Source organism: Strigops habroptila, chromosome 4 (genome assembly GCF_004027225.2).
Source record: "Strigops habroptila isolate Jane chromosome 4, bStrHab1.2.pri, whole genome shotgun sequence".
NCBI lineage: Eukaryota > Metazoa > Chordata > Aves > Psittaciformes > Psittacidae > Strigops > Strigops habroptila.
Genome location: NC_046358.1, coordinates 71,305,275 through 71,325,534, shown reverse-complemented (window position 1 = coordinate 71,325,534; position 20,260 = coordinate 71,305,275). Strand labels below are relative to the sequence as shown.

The following is a 20,260-nucleotide window of genomic DNA, read 5'->3' as shown; positions in this document are numbered from 1 at the left end:
AAGCAGAAATGCAGAAAGGTTTATCAGAGAGGGAATTGTGTACGTAGTCCCGTGTGGGTTTTACAGTAGCCACGTAGCTAGGGCAAACACAGGAGCTGGTACAGAAGGATAGCCGTGACTACAGGTGCAGTGTGTACACAGGAACAGTAGTTGTGGTAACCCACCACTTCCTTGAAGACAGGCTTTGTTCTTACACACCATTCTCATGCTCACGATGCAGCTTTGGCAGACTGAAGATGGAAGAAGACAGCAGTCAAAGATGACTAAACTCAGTAAGTTTTTGTAATGGTATTTGTAGTATCAAGTATTCCACAGCTTTATTTTTTAAAACCACTGACCTCCTGTTTTCTTTAGAAAAAGCAAAGTTTCCCCTTATGACAAAACTACAGAGCTGAATGTTGATACTGCCCCGGTCCCGGTATGCTGGTTATGGCTGGGGGTGCACAAGGAGTTAGGAGAGGACAGCGCCAGGACAGCTGACCCCAACTGCCCAAAGGGATATTCCAGATTATATGATATCATGCTCAGCAATGAAACTAGAGGGAAGCCCCAGGCACTGCTCAGGGACTGGCTGGGCATCAGTCCTTTGGTGGTAAGCAGTTGTTTTCCTTTGCATCACTTGCCTTTCATAGGTTTTACTTCTGTTATTTTTCTTTTCATTACAATTATTTTTATTATTTTGTTTTACTTCAGTTATTCACCTGTTCTTATCTCAACCTATGAGTTTTCTTACTTTTACTCTTCAAAGTCTCTTCCCACCTGGGGGGAGCAGGTGAGCAGCTGTGTGGTACTTAGCTGCCAGCTGGGGTTAAACTACCACACACAGCTACTTCTGCTGCACAGGCACTGCATGACCAAAGACCAGCCTCACACCTCTGCTTTGCTGAGAAGCAAGTTCTAAGAAATCAGCACGTTCTCACAGATTTAAAAATGCCTGTGATCACAACTTCTAGTCATGATATTTCATATTCAATACTTTTAAATGATGTTGCATTTAAAAACACCACTTGCACCACTGACTAGTTTTGGACAGCTGGTTCAATTTTAAAATGATTGCTATGCTTTTTCACCTTTTCCCACCCCCTTTCCTGAAAGCAGATGCAAGCATGTCTCAGGTCTTCGCAGCACTTGGCAGTATCCCCGGCATGGCTAACACCTCTCCCATGCCTTCCTTCTCGCCCTGTAATGTTTAAGTCTGAAGCACAGATAATATTTACCAAGTACTACAGTGAATGGCATAAAACTAAAACCATGTATCAGCCCCGTTATCTATTAAAACAGAAACGAAAGTACAAGGTGACATCAGGACAACACAATCTCTTCAAAATACTAAGTATTATGGAGGTAACCAAAACTTCAGCTTCTGAACTTAATTTTGCTAGTGTTCCTCACAATTTAATGTCACTTCTGAAGAGATATTTGAACTATTCCTTCATACAGCCAGTGCAAACATGCATCTCTCAATCCTGAGCACTACTTGAAGATTAGCCTGGGGACAGGACAAAGAAGGTAGTAACCCACCCCTCTGCTTGGTATGAAGAAAAAAAGGAGGGGGGGGGGAAGTAGTACTGCTTACAAATACAGCTTTGCTAACCCATCTTGGCCAAGCAAACACGTTGTTGCCTTGCCTTTCCCTTACTCTCTTACTGAAGTTTGGCATTTGATTTAATCCCTTAAAATTCCAACCCTGTATTCTTCACTAGAAATCCCAAGCTGCTCTCCAACACCAGAAGTAATTAGAGGGGCTCCCTGCACAGCAAGGTTTGAGGCAGCTGCTGGTCAGCAGCGCCTGGAATCAAACACAGGGTGAAGGCTAATTCTTTTTAGCCATCAGGTAGGATACACAGGTTCATCAGAGCACTTGGAATTTTTGCAGCAAGCCCTAACACAGCACTTTGTTAGGCCACCATCCCGGTTATCTGAACTCCAGACAGTAACTTGCTAGTTTAAAATACTATTTCTCAGCAGGTTGGTAAAGTTGTGTAAATTCCCCAGGCGTTCATAAGAGAATAAAATTCAGTAGTAATTACCCAAAAGACTTCGACACATTACTATTTTAGGACAACAACCGGTGCTACTTGGGTCACACAGCATTTTATACTGACAAAAAAAAAGAAACGGCACTACACAGCAGCAGATTACAGACGTTTCGTTGTTACTTTTACCAAGTAACGGACAATCTCGGAATAATCCTGTGAGCAGCTTCAACCCGGGTCCCGGTAACCCCCTCCCCGGGGCAAGGCAGGGCCGTTTTCCTAGGTCCGCTCCCCCGCGCAATCCCCGTGGACAAGGCGGCTTCCCGGCCGGCTGCCGCCCGAGACGCTGGGGTTTCGCTTCCCTCAGCTCCGGCTCTGGCCCCGCCGCCCACAGCCTCTCCCGGCCCGTCTCCTCACCGGCACCGCTGGCTCCCACAAAGCCCCAGCTGCCCCCATCGCCCCGGGACCGCCCCCCGGCACGGGCAGAGCTCGGGCCCGGGAGCAGTGGCCGGCGCTGCGACCCCCGGAAAGCTGCACCGCCGCCTTCCCTCCCACCTTGCGGGTCCCGTCCGGCAGCAGCCCAGCCCCTCGCCCAGAGTCGCCCGTGGGAGCCCCGCGGCCCTCACCGCTCGCAGCAGGCTCCTGCCTCTCCCCCTGGCCGCTCGGGTGAAGCCACCGTCCCGCAACGATTGCCCCGTACCTTCCCGTCCGCACCTTGCCTTCTCCTCCCCTTCCTCGAAGCCGGGGCAGGCGCCGCGGGACCCGCCCCAGGGAACAGCCCGCCTCCCCCCGCCTCCAAGGATTTACCGGCACCGTCTGGGCACCGCTCCTGAGCGCCGGCGGCAGAAAAAAGGAAGGAGGAGAACGGTCCGAGAGAAGTACAACTGTGACCGACGCCCACAGCTGAAACCGGCGCCAGCGCTGCGGGCTTCGTAGCGCCTGCGAGAGGGTTAATCGGGTAAAACAAGCAGTCTCCAACTTCCCCCTCATCAGCGTTGCCGGACTCCACATTTTGTAGCACAGGAGGAAAAACCCTCCCCTAGTCCTACCATACCCTTTATATTAACAGGATCAGTTATTTCAGACATGCGAGAAACCACATAATGATCAAAGGAACAGTGATTTTAACTAGTGCTTTTACAGGCAATTAGACTGGATTCAGTCTTGGGAAGATACAGAGTACATCACTCCTTCCTCTACCCAACCCAACAGCTCAAAGATCAGACAGAAAATTAATTACTGGCCAGACACGTGGAAGGGATTCAACAAGGACTGCTTCACCTGCCAGAGTTTAGCTGCACCCGTTGGCAAGCGTGGTATTTAATTGCTTTAGTCTGAAGGAGTCAGTAACCTGTGAGGGTTCAGCAGGGATTGTGTGTTACACCTTTTGGCTAAAAGCATCTAAAATCCGTTAAAATACTATTTTTGTGGTTAAATCCTTTCTCAGACCTCTCCCTAAGTAACACGTATAAAGCTTCAATTCAAACCCATCCCAGAGCCAGGATTCAGGTTTCATAGGACAAAAGGGGCTCTGTCCCCAAATGACAATAAACTCAACAGTGAGCTCTCCAGTCAGTGACCTACTGAATTGCCTGATGGGCACTTGGGTGGTTCATCAGTTGTTGGAGTATGAGGGCTCTTGGCATCATGAATATTCCCAGTCCTCTGGCTGGAAAGGCGGGGGAAGGAGGAAAGGGGTTGATTCAGCAGCATTCAGTCCTTCCTATGAGTTAGCATTTGAACCTGAGAGTGGAAAAAGACTTAGAGGTAAGTTTCTTTCATTATCAAGAAGCATGTGTATTTTGTCATCACACTAATTACATGTACTGCCTTGCAGAGCACCAGTAGATGTCAGTTTAGCCCCAAAAATGAATGCACACTGGGTTTATTAACTTTTGCTCTTAAAACAGTAAGTTTCTGCCAAAGACACTAAATGAAATTTCAAAGTTGAAACACATTTAAAAGCCTTTAACTACATTTTACATACTGCAATATGCCCCCAATGTGTAAAATAAGTAAACTGTAATGTCAGCTTGTTTTTCTCTTGCTTGGAAATCATAGAACTTGCACATGTACAAAGCAAAAAAAATTATTTCTTTTTTTCTTGGGGGGGTGGTGGTGGTGTCATTTTGCATAAACTGATTTGTTGAGGCTAGAAAAGAATTTCTGTGGGGTTTGATAATTTTGGTACTGGATATTTAAAGAGGGTTGTGCCAGAATGCAGTTTCAGACCATCAATCAATGTACACATATAGATTCAGAGAAAGCAACCTAGATAAAGTCAAATAATGTGAAAGAATGTTTGTTACACACACACACACAGTTGCAGTGGCTGATCGAAATTGCAAAGCAAACAGAACAAGAACTCCAATACAATTTGGACAGTTAGTAAAAGCAAAATACAGCCAGCCATTTTGGTACTGCAATTTCCAGTCAGTAGCCTGATCTACAGTAACACTAAAATTTAAGCCACCCATAGGTTTGCTTTTCACAATATAAATATTTTAAAACAGAAGTAGGTAAATTTGATGAGGTTAAAGAAAAAAAGACACAAACAGCTGTACCATCTAGAAGAGTAACACTTCCAAATATTTTGGAAGATTTATGTTTAAAGTAATGAGCCAAACCAGACTGAAAATCCAAATTTACCATTTCTACATAATTCACTGCTGCAAGCATCAATTGGTTGAAGAAAATCTGCTTCAAAGTCCCAAAGGCATGAACTTCCAGGTGGAATCAATACTGATGAAGAAGAAATTATTTACATTTACAGTGTCAAGTGGTGCTCCATCAAAACTCAGCTGCTGCCCATGGGAATGCTGACTGCCTGAGAAAGCAGAGCTTGAAGTTTGATTGAAGTGGTATAGCTTAGCACTGATTTTGCTAATCCTAAATCTTATAACATGTCCAACTGTTGAGCTAATAATTCCACCTGGTGTAAGACATAATGCATCAATTAAAAACAAAACAAAAACCCTACACCACCACAAAACAGTAGTACCACTTGCTATTATGTCATTTGATTTCTAGTGACTTTGGTCAAACTTTTTAACTAATAAAAAAATATATAACTGTCATTACTACAAGTGTAAATCAGTATTGTATTCTACAGGTCCAAATGAAGATGTTCTGCTGCCTCTCCATCTAACAGCAGCTAATCTTCAAGGGAGATTTTTTCTCTCTGACTAGCCAACCAACCATGTGACACAACCTATGAGGTTCACACTCCAAGCCTCAAGGCTGAAAATGAGATGCATGTTCCACATTTCAGTGTAAAGTGTGTGTTCACATTGCTGAGATGTCCTTGAAGCACTGGTAATACTTGGCTGTCACAAGCTGGGCACACAGTTTGCCCAGATGAGATTCAGTTACTGAAGTAGTTCCTTCATAATAGATGGGAGCGTAAAACCAGGATTTTTGGCTCTTTCAGAAAAGCCTCCCTGTTGGAGTGTTAGCTGCACTTGGACACCAGACCACTGAAGGGAGGGAAGATATGAACCTCTGAGACTGCCTGCTGGCAAACACGAAAATCACATACTAGCCACAGCAGCAAACTCACACCCTTTGAGAGGCACTAGGACTTTACAAAGGTGGTGTTTGCATACATACATGTATGTAGCCACAAAACTCAATTTGCATATCCCTACTAAAGTACCAACTGCACCCTCATTAGCACCCACTAATTATAACAGTTACCTTTAGTGCAGGGAAAACTAATTTCCACTTCTGCATGTTCGTCTCCAAGCCTGTTGGACAGAGGAGCAACAGCTAAAGGAACCACATAAGCCTCAAGCTTTTGTTGACCTCAGGGTTTAGGGTTTCAGCAGCTTCCAAATCCACGCTATAGTAACTTCAGCACTTTAATTGTACTGTGCAGACAGCTTGTTTTATTCTCTAAGCTACTTTTAACAGTGAGTGCACATAAAAATGTCTGCAGTAATTAAGACTAAGTACTGCCATAATATACTTCCTCTCATGTACTACTACAGAAATACTAATAGCAAAATACTTTAGCGCTATAACAATGCAATTATTAACAGCTTGCAGAGACAGACATAGGTAACACTGCTGTGTTGTTTCTGCTTGGATGAGCACTGGTCCTGTTCAACATAAAAGATTACATTGACAGATCTAGTTATTGAAGAGTTTGATATAGGTGCCAAATTCCTTTGAAAGTACAGTCCAGTTTGATTGGGTGAGCAAGAGCAGAGCATGGGTTTTGAGGCTGCCAGGACGTGGGTTACCTTGAATGCTGGTTTCCTAACACTTCGGCTTTGAAAAAAAGCTGTGATGGGGGCTGTGTAATGTTGATCTGGGAGTTAATAACTTCAACTTAAGTTCTCTCCAAATAAATTCTGTGTGCGGCAGGGCAGGGGGGGGAGAGAGAGAGAACAGAGCACCCCCAAATATGCCCTCCCTTTTAGAAATTACTTTGTGAAGATAAATACCCCATGACTGACAGCATCATTGCTCACATTCATGTATCAAAACAAAACTATTGCTCCACACCGATATGGAACTGGTAGGGGGAAAAAACCAACCAACCAACCAACCAAACAAAACCAAAAAGAAACCCCTCATGACAAATAAATGACTGTCAGCTCTCAGGCACATGTTATCTTACATAAAACCATCTTCTTCTTTCTCAGTTCCCACTTTCTTTCAGTGTCTTTTACACTTTCTCTGGTGATCTCCCCCCCTGCCCCAGTGTTGGAAACCAATGGGATGAAAAGGGTGAACTCACAAAAAGTTTTGAGCTTTTCAACTGCTCTCAGTTCTCCTCGACCTACACCCCCCCTTCACAGGAGCCACTCAGATGCTTCTGCCTGGTGCTGTCTGGTGAGGCTGGTTTGAGGCTGAGCTTTTCTTGGCTGCGGCTGCCCATTTACTGACACCTTGGCAGGTCAGGAACTCCTTACCCTAGAAGCTGTGTGCCGAGTGGCTGCATGGAGGTGGGCTTCCCTGCCTCCACAGAGCAGGGTCAGAGACTAACACCCTTCCCAGGGAGGCCAACTCTTAGTTCAAGGTACTGCAACAACTCCTCCAGGTACTAAACATTTGCCATCATCTTTCCCAAGCACGCACCCTCCTCACTGTACGTGCCTTGTTTAGCATGCCCATTAAAGAAAAAAAGACTTATTTCTTTCATCTGCAAGTTGGTAATGTGTGGTAATATGCTTGTGGAAGATTAGAATATTAATGGATTTATTACATGAAACAGAAGTAGCATATCGAGTCCAAAACCACAAATGGTCCCCCAGGATTGCAGTTGGTTGACACTGCTAAATGAATCCAAGCCTAAATATTAATACTTAAGTGTTTTTCTTTTAGTATTGCTTCCTTCTTAATTACCAGCTCCCATAGTGTTATTTGATCATCATAACAGCTAATAACAGCTGCCAAATTGCAAAACACTATTTGACACTAGAGCAAAAAATTTAAGTATGTAAATCATATCATGTCCCCTAGAGAGCAACACAGCAGTGTGGTGTCAAAAGAGGCAATGATAGATTTATTTTACCTAGAACACTTGGCACTACATGTAAAGAATTACAAGGAGAATAGCCATTCACTGCCAGTAATGGTTCTCCTAGCATTAACAATCAAAAAGAAATGGCTATGATAGAAAAGTTTCCCATTTTAAAATGGCAGATCTGTCCTGATGAAGTGATCGTTATTTGATGGATTCTCTAATAACACCATCAGAAAAGAGAAGAAAATTACGATTCTTCAACCATTTACTCTTCAAATTCATCTTCCTACTCCCATGACAGGGTGCAGGAAGGATGCAATTTTAAAACTGAAGCTGCCTTGAGTTTCTTGTAGACAGAACTGAAGCATGATTTGAACTGCTGTGAAATTGCTGAATGAAGCGGTGCAAAAATCCCTTCCTCTCACCTTTCTTCCAGAGTAATACCTGACCTACTGTTCAGTCAGGTTGTGGCATAGTCTTGGCTGTAGATCAGCTTTGCTGGCTCATGTTGTATTTGACCACTGAAACCATTGACCTAAACCTTACATTTAAGCTTTCTGTTGTACTTAGGGCAGCTGCCAGACTTGTTTTAATAAGCTGGTCCAGTGCAAATCTGTGGATCTAAATGAGTAAGGCATGATACAGCCATCTCCTGTGCATAATTCTGACATAATGATCTTTCATACAACTGTCATCAGGCCACCAGAATTCTTGCAACCTAGCTGGGATACAGGCAAGAAATACAGAAATAGAGAAAGAGGTTAAGATGTTATTGCAAAAAAATTCATAGTTATCCAATGAGGCTTTCCTTAAGGCCTCAAGTATCTGCTTCTCCAAAACTGTTCCCAGTGTCTCGCACACATTATGTGCAAAGCTAGATGCCAGAAAGTACTTGTTTTCTTATGTTCCTCTTGCTTCATGCTACAAACATTTAAACTTAGCAGTAGTAATACTTGCTGCAGTTTTGGCAGTTGCAGTTATTGCTATTGAATTCTGCCTTGGTTTATAATCTCTAGTTCTTGTAACTTGCGTTACATGAGTTAAGAATAGCTTTGACATAATGTTTAATATTTCAGTTCCCCACCTCTGGCAGGACTGCTTTTATTAAAGGCACTTTAGCGAATCTCTCAAGTCTGCATATAAATTAAATGGCCACAGTCTCAGCTGGAAAGGCATCAGTTTCTGTTCCAGAAACTCAGATATCGTATCTTGTCACTTGATACTGCTTGTCTGCAGGAAGCAGTCAACCAGGAAGCTTACCATCTGGAGACCAAATCAGCCGAAGAACTGCAGAGCTAGAACAGTGATAGCAATGTGAAGATTAATATCCATTTTACAAAATGATAACCAGTTATGGTGAAATGTTAAGAAAGCACTTCACAAAATCTGCTGGCAGCCTTGAGTGGTTTGGTACATATGGACGCCAAATATTCAGGATACTCCTCAGTTGAAATGAAACCTCTGTCTTTTCAGACTAATCCTTTGTGACAAGCGACTCAGTAAACAATTGACCATCCATACAGACAAGCACTAGTAATAAGTGAACTAGAAACCCTCACGTGAGGGTTGAAAGCCCTTTGGGATGTTGAGAGCTGGCTGATCTACTGTATGCATACATTCTGCACATCTTGATTGTATGGGCAGCTCCTCCTGATCTTGCCCTGCAGCAAAATCATGTGATCTGTGCCATAACCAGCATGGAATCTACAGTCACTAAAAATAAACTGTTTCTCTGCAAATTCGAGGCTCAGCTCGTAAATAACTTATCAGCGTTGTTCACCAAACCCAGATCCTTACATGCATGTGCATGACCTTGTTAACAATGTGCATGACCTTGTTAACTGTCACATGGTGGGAGATGTTAGTATCTTCAGATACTTGCAACACTTGGTTTTGGTCCCAGATGTTTGTTTAGTAAGTCATGAGTTCTCTTATCAGCTTACATTACCCACATTTGTGTATCTCAACAGCAGAGCCATCCGATGCAGCTGATTTGACACTTGCTTGATAGCTTTTAGTACTTCAGAGGTACCTGGCAATGTTGGGTGACCAATCTGTTATTACCAGAAGCTGCTTTCACCTCTGTAGCACTAGTTCTGTTATACACTCATGGTGGCAAAGCTTGTTCATCAGCCACCTTTCCAGTGTCCCTGCATGACCAGTTAGCAAGAACATCTATGCTATAGCTGGAAATGACTGCCTACCTGCAAGACAGGCAAAGCCATCAGCACAATGAATGTCAAAGTTTCTTTAATCAGCATGTGATTGACACTACTTTATTTGTACAGCAATTTTTATTCATTAAATCTAATTTAAATTAGCCATGGCTCCAAGTTCAAATTAGATTTTAAGTTAGATCAACTTATTTGAGGCTTTTTCCTGTTAGAATCATATTTTCAAGCCAACATCAACAATGTCACCTTTGTAACCATGTATGTTTTACTTTTAATATACTTGCTTTTGCAAACATTTACTATAAGCTTGCCTTATTTTAAGTTTTAGAGGAACCAGGCAGTGGGCTATTTCTTAAGGACTTTTACAAGACAAAATCTGTTGATCTCTGATCTCTGCATGAAGAGGGAAATGATCTCACTCAGCAAGCACAGTATTTTGACAAATGTTAGAGCCTTCCCTGTAAAAAAAAAAAAAAAAAAACAAAAACAAAACCAAAACCCAACAAAAAAAAAAAAAAAAAAAAAAAAAAAAACCAACCAAAACTTATTGCTTTTGGAGAGGACTTCTCAGCTACCGAGTTATGCCTTAAGAGTTGTCACTTCCTTTCTACCAAGAAAGAATCATACTAGTATGATTAAATAAAGAGTATAGATATCATAATTTCAAATAAATATTTGTACAAGTTGCTTATGTCTCTAATAAGAATATTTTTGCCTCCATTCTTGAAGCAAGGAGATTCCTAAAATTATTTTCTTTTTGTTATTATTGGCATGTAGCAATTGTACTGCTTTGACAGATGCTTCTCAGAATTATTTCCCAGATGGATATAATTCTAATTCATTGCTTTAAACTTAAGGATAAAATGGCAAAGAATTTTACTTTGATAGTTCTACAAGTGGTACCAAGCAATTCATATCCTAGCAAAAGAAACTCAGCTTCCTCAAAAGTAAGGGAACCAAGCAAATTCAAATAACTTTAACTACAAAATCAGCACCCAAGAGAAGGGATTACGTGCACTGAATTACAAATATGTGCTATTTTACATATTGCGCAGCTACGCAGCTTTATCACACACACACAAAACATCCTAATCTTTAAATATTTGTCTCAAGGATTCAGACCTAATAAGATTGTCCACAAGATGGCACGCACTGTGTCCAAAAGGAACTGATACAGCAAAATGCTTTGCGACATCTACGAGACAAAGAAGCTTCAATATAATTATCTTTCTTCATTATCCTTCCAGACAAGCACAGAAGAAAATCTGTCTGTAATTATTTTCATGATCTGCTTACATAACCTAAACCTCTGCTTGCCTCAGAGGTAGGCAGAGACTTCAGTTTGCACGGAAAACTGGGAATATCCATCATCCAGGGGAACCAGTTTTTCTCTTTGAGATTTCAGATGGCTGTAACCAAGCTAAGTCATACAGAAAAGGAAAAGGCATTGCAGGAAGAAGGATTATAGCCTTACCAAACATCTATTTTGGACAGTGTCTATTTCACTGGCTAGGAGATACAGGCAAGAGTGGGAAGAGAAAGAACTTAGAGTTTTGAAAGGACTGACCAACTCTAAAAACCTCAGAATGTAGACAACAATGCTTCATAGGAAGATGAAACAACGAACAGTCTAGAAGGATTTATCCCTATATGCCCTAAAACCAAAAAAACATCAGATTTTCAGAGCTCTCCACAGGTCTGTTCGGATCAAAAAAAATAAAATAAAATATACCCGACTCACCCCACTGCCACTGATGCTGCTGGAAATAGAAGCAGTGAATAAATACAACTGACCTCTTGGGTCTCGCAGTTAGGTTGGACTATACTTTTTGAGATAAAGTTTGCACAGGGAGGTAATATTCTTCACCAGTGAAGCTCACTTTCAAGTCTACATGTTCATCTTCAGATGAGGTCCTATGTACCTAAAGTCACTTTACGTCAGTCAGCCTAATGAAAGGACTTACCACACTGCAAACTTGACCTTGTTTCCATCTGTCATAACTTCAGCATTACTGTTAAACGCAGCATTGCACACCTTTTCTTTTTTTTCTTTTCCTAATGGATCCACTACCATTTAGGACAGTTTCCAAGCCACAACTAAGGCTGACAATCATATGACTGTGTCCTCCTGAGCCAGGTTGGAGAGCCGAAAGGACATGGAGCTACCTAGGCTCTAGTATAGAGTAGTGTTTCCCAGCTAAACTCGGCAACACTGGCACCAAGTGGCTGAAGCGTAAATGTTCTGACAGATACACTTGCCAAATTGCCAAAGTCTTGCAGGTTTGCTGTTACTACAATGTAAGTATTTTCCGCTTTTTTTTCTTACAGTGATTAAATAACAGTCAACCCACCCTTATCATTCACCCTCCGGCCTTCCTCAGCTTGCTGATATTTAGATACATCTTCAACAAAATTTAAAGCAATCAATCAGCTACTTGAACATACTCAACTAGTTTAAGGCCAAAAACCCCCTAAAACACATGAAATGCTAATCTGAAGAATGGGATTAATTTTCAGATTATCAAGTCCTGATGTCCAAGTTGATCCAAATCCTAATTTTATTTTTGCTGTTAGAAATGAAGAACCTTCTAGTAGCACATTCAATATGAAACACTCTTATTGTGAATTATGAGAAAATAACAAGCACCCATCCTTTACTCTGCCTCCCACAATCGATTCCACCACCCACAACTAACGCAGCTATCCAAGTCCTACAGAGAAGCACAGCACTGCCCAGTCATGGTTTTTTGGCAAAAAGGCCAGATGTGGATTCTAGCCCTGGTGATTCCAGCCCAGCAAAAGTCCCAAAATGCCACTGTTCTTTTTTTTCTCTCCAGATTGACATTGCTGTCATTGCAAACTGGCATTAGCCCAAATCGAGACCAGTGGACAGGTTTTCATAACTTTCAAGCAGCATGAAGAAAACTGGCCTAATTAATTATCTCTGATGGCTCTTCAGAAAACTGAACTAAGTGGTTTCTGTCCTATAGGCAAACTCTCAAGAGAGTAAGAAATTCCTGCTAGAACAGGCCATTCTATTAGGAGTCTCAGAGGCCAACAATGGATTTGATGTGTCGCTCATGAGATTTCCAGCTAAAGTGACTAAATCCCTCAGAATTATAAAAACAGTGATTATAACAGGTGTGATAAGTACACCTCCACTCCCACAAGACAAGATCCCTTTCTAATGCAGACATCACGTTGTTCACTCCTAATCATTCACAGAAGAGACTGAAGAATTGCTGATGTGTTGATGGACATCCAGATTGGAAGGCAAGGGTTATACTGTGCCAGCACTGCTTCCTGAAGCAGAAGCTTTGAGAAGAAACCCGCTGGGCAATGAGACTGTTCAGAGTGAAAGGGTAAGTTTCCAGTAATGCCAGCAAGGGTGGCTCTCAACTCAGAAGTTACAATGGACAGATGTATAGTCAGTGCTCTGAGCTGTAAGGTAGCTAATAGTGAGTGTGAGCAAAAAAGACACTTAGAAGACATTTATTTTAAGGTTAACTGCTCTACAGAACTTGTGTAAGTGCCCAGGAGTGCTATAGGAGAAATAGATATGCATTAAAGGCACTTTTTTGACATTTAAACTAAAAAGACTACGGAAACCTGGAGCTAAATTTCATCTCACACAAGGTTAGGGCTCTTTGTAAGAGTGAAACAATATTATTGCTTATGACTGTCACTCACTCCAACTTCTACTTTGCATCCCTATGCTTTATTCCAGCTAGAAAGTTCTCTTAAGCATACACCAGGTCTGCTTACAGGCTTGGGAAAAAAAACCAACTGAAAACTCCTAACAACAAGTACTTGAAAATAAGAAAACTACTTGAGGGGGCAGCTGATTGATAGGGAAAACAAAACACTGGTAGTCAGTATATACACATTTAGCTTCCTACTTCCTTTACTGAATGGCTCAATAACAAGAGCAAGTAATTCCGCTGCACAGTACTGTTACTGACAGAACGAGATTAACTGCCTTTACTCAGAAGGCTGACCTCGAGCTCCGGCAAATTACATGGGAAAGCCAAGTCCACTGCTGCAAGTCAAAGTGAATCAATAAGAGAAGAACATGGAAGTTCTTCTGTTGCAGATGATTATTAGGGGACTGTGTTTTCAGCAAGTGTAATGGACAGTCAATTATTTAATACTGTGTTTCATGACAAACAAGAGCGAAAAAAGATCGACCTAAAAATCACACAGGTGCAGAGGTGGAAGTTACACAAATTATTCCTTGAAAAATAAAAAAAACCCAACCCACTCTACCCTCAAGTCTCCCAACAACTTTATAGCTCACACAAACACATATATAAAAAAAATAAAATCTGCATTAATTACTCCAATTCTAAAGTGGGAGCTACATGCCTGTGTAATGTCCCCTCTCTGTTTCAAACAGATTTACACAGTGTGCAATGGAAAACCCCCATCAGAAAAATCTTTTACTTAGGCACACAATTTTCTTTGTTAGTCCATCTTATTCGAAGTTTTTCTGTTCCATGAGACTGTTGTTGCCAGCAGTATTGATACGTTGCCTGTCCTGAGAACTAGAAAAAGTCAGGTGAAATGTTGCTCTAACAAACTAGGTATTTTAGTTTCTCTTCTATAAATCAGTATGTGTGGATGTATAACTGCCTGTGAGACTATTAACATGTGTCTATTTTTTAGATAAGGGAAATTGAGTGGTAGTAAGTCACTTGTTTCTCTCCCAGAGAAAGGGAAACTGTACAAAGAATGTTAAGATATATGTTAAGACATTCTGGTTGAGGGTTGTATTAAGTAAAACAGAATCCTACTACTTACCTGTCTCTCCATATTCCCCCTGAGATCTCATGAAACAGGACAGCCTCTGTCTGTTAAGGAGGCACACAGAAACAGCTTTCTAGATGTTTGCTGTCTTCCTGGTTATTTCTTCTATGCTGTTATACAGACTGCACACCATTTGTTGTCTTTTATGGCATATGTCAGAGCACGTTTCTGCTGCGACATACTGTAGATTAGTTACTGTAGTGCCAGACCATGGGATAAGTAACAGAAGGAGCTGTGTTAGTCAAAAAGCCAAGTGACATTGCTGCCAGAAATCACAACGGTTGTGAAGTTGCCTGCCTGTTTCACGCAAAAACCAAACTCTGCTCAACACCAGAGGCTAGATTGCTCGCTCTCCTGTCCTCTCATTACATTGTAGCCTGCATGCCAGTAAGCAAGCATATTGTGTCCCAAACTACCAGCTATTCAGGAAATGTCAAGTTCTACAAGGCTACAAGGTCACACAGTGCAGAGGGACTGGTCTGCCTGGTCCTTTTGCATGCAGCAGTAAGGATTTTTAACTCTGTGCAAGGTTGCAAACAAGACAGATGCACCTGCAGCCTGGGCTGGAAAACTAACCGAGCATTTTTACCTTCTTTGCCAAAAGAAAAACACAAACCAAACCAACCCCAACACCTTCAATCTGTTACATTCAATGTATTTATAAGGTACTATAATATAAATAGGTTTCTTGTCTCCATTGAAGAGCCATCACTACATGGTTAAGGACCAAGAGCACATGTAGAGCTGTAGCTTCTCTTGCCTATTTTATTTTGTGATTTTTGCCAAATAATGGCAGCGCTGCACTCAGTAAACACAGCTCCTTTACAGCTTATTGCCCCCTTTTAAACTCAGCTCCACTTTCTAGCAAAGAGTTTTTTTCAAACTGATGTTTCTGCTTAGGTGGAAAATGAGATTCCTTTGCCCAAGATCCAGGTTTTTCAGGCTTAAAAAGGCACCAAATAAGGCCAAACTCCATTTTATAACATCAACTTGCTATCTTTACAAGTAGCTTCACAGTTATCTTTGCATTTGAGATGTAACTTCCCAAAGACATGCAAAATGCTAACTATAGACAGCTACAAGAGCTCTTTGTAGCTAACCATATCTACTAGCTTCCTACAGAACAGTGTTCTATCCCATATCATCTCTGCTCCTTTTTTGTTTTTTAATTTTTAAACTTTTACAAATAGATTATTTCCAGATGATACATTCTATTTCCTATATGTGAGCTTGGTTATCTTTTTCTTCCACCTCTAGCAGGATGACAGAACTACCATCACTCTGTTTTCCTTTAGCTCTTTTAATAACTAGACACAAGTGTATGACAGCTACTAGTAATCGAAGTATGACAGTAAGAAGTGAATTCTACTTCACCCTTTGCTTCCACCATGTTCTAGATATTATTGCCACTCCTCACAAGACCTTTCATCAACTCCTGATGCTTCAGTCCTGTTTCCTCCTCCACCTTGCGCTCCCATTCCATCCCACTTCTGGAACCCAGCAGCTCTTCTCTGACCTCCGTCCCGCAGCTTACAGCCCTTGCTGGCTGCAGGGCCCACAGCAGAAAAGCTGTGGGAGCCAAGGGTGGGACAGATTTGTATATTCCCATTACACAGGGCCTGCCTGAAACTCTGCAAGGGACTGTTGTTTCTTCAAACCATTACATGTGTGTTCAGAGGTGAATTTACAATTTCAGGGATCCCTGCTGACAACAGGATTTTTGCAGGTTGCAAGTTAAAGAACCTATTTGCAGGAAATTAATGCGCAGCTCTTGAACAGGAATTACTCTGACAGCTTCTCAATCATCTCTCTCAAAAAGACTCTACATGCATCAAAGTTTTATACCTGTTCGAAGACCATGAAAGAATATATATAACCAAGGAAAAAAAAAAAGGTAACCACATGGAGGCATTCTAGATCATCAGTAATACAGAACATTATTCTCCTACGCAATGAAAGTGGCTGGAACTTATCAGCTGCCTCTAAATAATTCAGAATGCTGTTTGACCACGTCTAAGCTCAGTGTCAACTCATACTCTTGCTTTCCTCGAGTAACATATAACGGAGCATTGATTAATTCAGTGGTTAATTTCAAGTAGAAATAAAGTAAACCGCTTGAAGGGGGGTGTAACACAGTCACAAGTGGTTTTAAGCATGATAGTATCCAGTCATTTAACAATGACATTCAATTTCAATTCATTAAGCTTTTTCTTAGATTCATCCTAATAATGTATAAAAATCTTCCTCCACCTTTCTCTTTAGAAACCTACAGGGTAATCTGGACACTGCATCCACAGATACAGTAATTTGGACAAACTTTATTGTAAAGGGATATTACAAATGCATACTCGCCTAAACTAAACGCTTCCTGAAAGAAAAAAAAAGTTTTACCAGTATTTTGAACCTTAAAATTCTTATGGATTTACCAAGCAACAGTAGTAGATGAAAGAGAATTCACTAATTAAAGTGAGGATGATAAAAGATGTTCATCAAAAAGGCAAGTTTTAGCCAAGAAGATACAAAAAAGCAGTAAGAAAATTCAGAGCCAGAAATACTTAATTTTGCCTCTACATAACACAGATTATTTTGCAATTTAAGAGAGAATTTGCTTATCGCACACAGATGGATGCTTACTAAAGGCACGCCACAGTCAACAGAGTGGATGAAGCCCATGCATCAAAAGTAATGGAAACAGCATTTCATCTCAGATCTTCCTACAAGCAAGCTTTGAACTCCAGTGGTAAGTCCTCAAACAAGTGACTACAGGAGATATATTCTGAGTCACAAAAAGAGAACACAGCATTCTGTGAGAATTTGGTCATACTTCCACAAAGAATGGCAGCATAAAAACATCTTCTTAGATTCTTAAAGGATGGGATATAAATACTTTCTTCATAGCCTCCATCAACTTTCCAGTGTCACTGAGAAGTCTCCGCAGTCACAATTCTTTTGTACATATAATACACATCCCCTGGTTCTCACTGCCAGTTCCTGCATGCAACACTCACCCAGTATTCCAAGCTGGAGCAGGACACTAGAGGCTATTCAGCCACCCCCAAGACAAACCTCCCAAGCTCTCAAGAAGCTCTGGGCTGAGCAGCTCTTTAGAGTGGATGATATAATGGTTTGCAGCTGAAAGGATCCCTTTGAAACCAGTTGGTTTTTTTAGACCTGTTTACTCTGATTCAGCTTATCTGGAAAAGAAGAGATAATATAAAATTTCCCACTACTCTCCCATGAATTGCTTAAGTTATTGAAGTCCTGGACATGGCAAAAAAATGGACTGCACAATTTTAGGTGTTAGGATTGCTTATTTTAAAATATTTTCCTTTTAATCACAGGAAGAACTAGGGAGAAAGTTTGAGAGTTGAAAGCAGATGTCTTTATTAAATTTCTTTCTAGGGCATGTAATTCCCTATCAAACATACCTGGATAATGCCTTGCAGTCAGTAGCACCCAGACACATACTGAGCTTCGTAGTTCAAGTAAGCAGAGAATAAGGTAGTTTGTATCTATGACATAATTGCTTAGCAATGTTTCAAATAATATGCAAAAACCTTTAATAAAGAGAAAAGTAGGCTTTGATGTATTAAAGCCTGTTTAGACTTAGAACTTTCAGAAAGCCACAGTCTCTTGACAGTGTACACTGACTAAAAACTAGACTAGAAAAGCAGCATCTCGTATACAGGTTTGCTTGGTATTAGGAAAACTTGACAAAACAATTTAAAAGAGCTTCAAAGCCCTCAAGAATTGTCTCTTCTCATAACTATAGCATTCACCTGACACTTTCAAATACAAACCCAAACCACCACAGATAAATCTCATATACCTCTCTGTTATGTTCCATGCAACTGGGCTGCCTGTATACGGGTAAACACTTTGCTCTTTCCAGATTTTTATAAAATTTTTTCATTTTTCATAAAATGAAAGCTTTCATGTGCAGTTTCTGAATATGAAAGTTAATGAATAATAATACTCCGTGAAACAGACCAACAAAACATCTGAAGACAAAAGGAAGAGCTACACTTCCAAACCCATCACCCTTGCCTAAACAGCTAAAATATCCTCTCCCTATCATCTACTCTAAATGCCAGGTCACTGTAGGAAATTAATAGCATGGCTTTTTCAGTGTTGCCCCTAACAAAACCAGAAGATAGCACTACAGCCTGGACCATAGATTAGAGTCAATTTAAGCCTCGCAGAAATTATTAAAAAAAAAAAAAAAAATCATCAGGTTATTTGTATAAGTATATTTCTTAGTTCTAACCTGAAAGCATTTTTTATTCCACTCAAAACAGCTAGGCACTATGGCATATGATAAAATCACCAAGTCACATTATGGGCTGCGCGCATTTTTTAGATGAGAGAAATTACTCAAGCTTTTCACAAACCAGGCTGAAGCTTTTCTGGTGTCATTCCCCATTGGCAAGTTATAACAGTCAGCACTTGTCGTGCTTGAACCCAGGACAGCACTGTATAACATTCTGGTATAAGTACAAGCACTTGTATAAAGTACTACTAGTACTTAGCTCCTCACAAAACTCTAATGGTAACAGCACGCCTCTGCTCCCCCTTCTTGTCAGTTCAAGTACTTGTTCAGTTAGAACTAACTATTCCATTCTCTTTCCATGGAAATAAGCACTGCCAGTACAGAACTTGCTGCAGTGCTCACACAGCACCGGCACCTGCACCTCAGGCAATGATTGAGCACAGAAAACAGTAGTGACCCTTTGTCTGGCATAAACCTTAAACATTGCTGTATCTGTGTGTTACGTTGTTTGCGAGCTTCATTTTTGCTAGTTATTTTATGCACTATTAGCTGCAGAAGCCATAGCAAATCACGCAATCAGCTTAAACTGGTTTAGACCTCTATTCATACCACCCAGTTTCAGGCATCTGAAGTGCTAACAGAGTCACCCACATTGCACAAAATAGGTGCCTAAAGACAAACTTAACCCAAGCATTTTTCTGCAAGTATTTGGCTTTGATATTTATGATTTCTTTTAACACATTCTCTCTGTACTTAAATGTTTTGTTTAATAAAGGATGGAAGCTATTCTTTTCTACAGCAGTTCTATGATTTGCAGTTAGAACTTACTGCATTACTGAAACTGGCATGTTTGGAAAGCACTTGAAGCCTGTACTCCAACAAATACAGGTGCAAAGTGGCCTAAAGAGAGCACACCCATGCCGTAAGCTCAGACCACAATCTGCTTCACTTCTAAGAAGCTTCTGGGAAAAATCTGAGTGTGTCTGCAAAGAAACAAAAGAAGACAGATGACTTTTGCATTGACTCACCCACTAGAATCACACTGCCACTTTCATTTCTGCCAGACTGTAGAGATGACTTAACTATGGGTCTCGCGTTGTGACTTGGCACTTCTCTAGCACCTCCTCATCCTGTTAGAAAAAGAGAGACAATTTGAAAACAAGTGATATTGAATGTGCTGGGCTGAGCTAGGCTGCATTCCAGTGTACACTTAATTCTGAGGTCTTGCTCACACAAGAAAGTTACAGAATTTAAATGGCAGTAAAAATAAAATGAGTCATATCCAATTAAAATCAATGGAAATCACAGATACTAATGTCATTACTACAGATTGTCTCACTGCAGCTCAGCTGCTACAGGTACTCATGGCTAAACAATAAAAGCTGCTTTAGACTCTTTTCAGAAATACATTCCAGTGTGATTTGGGCAGTTTGAAGATTCTACTTGTTCTAAACTATAGATGTCCATATACCTTCCTATACTCTAAATGCTCAAAAATTACAAGCTAAACAAGTGTGAACAGCTTGTACCTGGTAATAACCAAAATTGTTACTGGTGCTTT

At 41.0% G+C, this 20,260-nt stretch overlaps 1 protein-coding gene across 3 annotated transcripts in view; it reads right to left on the bottom strand.

The window, feature by feature from the left end:
- The window catches only part of LITAF (lipopolysaccharide induced TNF factor), a 31,957-nt gene extending 12,171 nt beyond the window's left edge, over nt 1-19,786 (bottom strand). The window contains exon 1 of one of the 3 annotated variants that reach the window (XM_030482378.1): nt 19,728-19,786. The gene's annotated coding sequence lies outside the window, so the exon portion shown is untranslated. Of the gene's footprint in view, nt 1-2,676; nt 2,737-2,783; nt 2,821-19,727 lie in introns of those variants that run through there. The other 2 variants (XM_030482377.1, XM_030482379.1) reach the window with 2 other exon arrangements.
- Between the last annotated feature and the right edge of the window lie 474 nt (nt 19,787-20,260).